A 1,174-nucleotide genomic window follows, 5' to 3' on the forward strand; every position below is an offset into this window, starting at 1 on the left:
CTCATTGCCGTCCCTCAGCCCCTTCCTACATGAAGTTCAGCCCCTATTGCGTTCCATCATCCCTTCCCTCACAGACCTCAGCTCTGTTCTCCACAGCCCCTTCCCTCACAGATTTTTCTCTCACAGATTTTTCCTTCACAGGCTCCAGTCCCTTCCTTCGGCTTCTTCCCTCAGTCCCCTGATTTCTTCCCTCAGCTCTTGACCCTTTCCCTCACCTCCGTCCCTGATCCCCTCAGAGCAATTTTGTGGCTCTCCCCTCATCCCCATCCTTCAGCCCCCATTGCTTTCACTCACAGCTAAATCTACCTTCTAAATCTACCCTCTTCCAGTTTAAAACCATTTCCCTTTGTCATATCACTACCTGCCCTTATAAAAAGTCCCTCCCCAGCTTTCCTGGGGAAAAGCTTGCTATCTTCACCTCCATGGTGTTCTTAGGGAAGTGTCCCTGTACAGTGAGAGACATAAAGAATGACTTGGTTGCCCTCTTTAAATAGGATTCTTTTCCAATATATTTTCAAGCATCTGGTCCCACAGGTTGTTAAACCCCCAGGAATGTTGTTCCTCTTGACAACACTGAAATGCAGAGCCTGGGGATGATTCTGCCCCAAGGCTGGGAGGAGCAAATGAGCACTTAAGGAGAAAAAGTAGATAAATAATTCAGATAAATAAGGAACAGGGTGATCTGGGCTCATCCAAACACTTTGTGCAAAGCATATGTTGCTGAAGTGTCCAGGCTTTGATTTAGCTCTGGTTGGGTGTATTTTTCTATGCTGGGTAACTGTGATTCTCAGTAGGCATGGTGGTGACGTCCTGGCAATTGGACTTGAATATTTGAAGGTCTTTTCTAACCATAATGATTCCATGAGGGGCCCTGGTAGTGATGGGTTGATGGTTGGACTTGATGATTGTGCAGATCTTTTCCAACCTTCAAGTTTCTAAGATTCTATGAAAAAAAATAAAGGAGAAAGACTAATGGGACGACAGCGTGACAGCTCATTTGTAAGCCACTTCTTCCTCGAGGCCTTGCCAGAGGTCGGTGTCACGCTGTTGAAGATCTCAACATCTCACAACCACAGCAGCAGTGTGCAAAGGGCTGCTAAGCAGTGAAGAACCCAAGACATGGGGAAGAATAAGGGATTTTTTTTCCATTACCTTGCAGTCAGCGATGGCAATC

This window comes from Lagopus leucura, unplaced genomic scaffold (genome assembly GCF_019238085.1).
Source record: "Lagopus leucura isolate 7727_CA_CO unplaced genomic scaffold, USGS_WTPT01 Super-Scaffold_100008, whole genome shotgun sequence".
In the NCBI taxonomy this organism is placed as follows: Eukaryota; Metazoa; Chordata; class Aves; order Galliformes; family Phasianidae; genus Lagopus; species Lagopus leucura.